The sequence below is a fragment of the Cryptomeria japonica genome, unplaced genomic scaffold, assembly GCF_030272615.1.
Source record: "Cryptomeria japonica unplaced genomic scaffold, Sugi_1.0 HiC_scaffold_1834, whole genome shotgun sequence".
In the NCBI taxonomy this organism is placed as follows: domain Eukaryota; kingdom Viridiplantae; phylum Streptophyta; class Pinopsida; order Cupressales; family Cupressaceae; genus Cryptomeria; species Cryptomeria japonica.
Genome location: NW_026730112.1, coordinates 22,501 through 23,724, shown reverse-complemented (window position 1 = coordinate 23,724; position 1,224 = coordinate 22,501).

Sequence of the window (1,224 nt, the reverse complement as noted above, 5' to 3'; positions counted from 1 at the left end):
GTAGTCGCCCCAAGTGCGCCCGATTCTTAGACCGCTTCGAGGTGACCTCGTAGCCTCTTTCGTCCAGGCTTCCTGCCTTCAACGCCCTTTTTACACCTCGATTGCTATGCGCGGGCTCGTTGGCGTCTATCACCTCTCTGCGAAGAGTGGCACGATGATTGTTGGGGTAAATCGTAGCAGTCCGATCTCTGGCCTTGGGCCATTGTGAGGGCTGATCGATTTCCTGTGCGCATCTCGTGTTCGCCCAGTAACAGACTCGACGACTTGTAATCGGTCTTGTTCCCGATTGTTCCTGGAGGTAGTCTTCGGAACTCTTGGATTTGACCTGTCACTCGAACTGTCCTCTTCCGAGGATGCTTGTGTGTGTGTGCTTGTGCCATTTCCTTGGCGGTATTAACGAGATATTAAAGAGCGGAGTGAGCGCCTCGCCCAGCTATGTTTGGGGCTCTCACTCCCTTACCCGGTGTGCGACCGCTTTGCACGTAGGTTGCGGAGCATCGCGACTCTTTCGATGTTTGGCGGTTGTCTTCCGGTGATGCGTTGGTCCCGAAGTGCACGTTACTAGCATTTCTGCCATTGTTCTCGATCTTTGGCACGTTCCTTCGTTGCAATTGGATATATATCTCCGTTTATACGCGCAGGCTTCTCCCGCCTATTCAGCGCTGTCCCACTCTCAGCACTCTCGTGGTCTCCTTGGCTTCTCTCTCCCGTGAGCGAGCTCTCTTCTCGAGTCTTTTCCATGTCCCATGGAGGTTGCCTTGCGAAATTCGGGCACACAAACGTGACCGGATAAGAGCGGAATTGCCTATGAGGAGAAGCTCACCTTAGGGAGCAGCAATGCCGAGTGTTTCGACAGAGGGTAGAGGGGGCGTTGTTTGGGCGGTTGCACAAAAGAGTGCTACGTTTGCACTGAAGGTTGCTTCTTCGTCTCCGACGAACTCTTCGAGGCAAAAAAGCTTGTTTACGGGGTCGAGGTGGGACTGTTCGTGCGAGTTGCGCCACCAAAAGTGCGTAGGGGGCATATACCTGGGAAATGGATGTCTCTGAGTGGCCTTACTCGGTCGCGTGCACGGTGCATTCTCTAACGGCAGGACTGTCGCGAGCATGTGCGGTTCGGATGTTTTCGGGTAAAGGGTTCCGTACGGGATGTTCTTCCCAGGCTCCTGTGAACCGAGACTCTGCATCGTCATGCTCCGGCTCCCGTGGGTGCTTCATGCCTCGTCG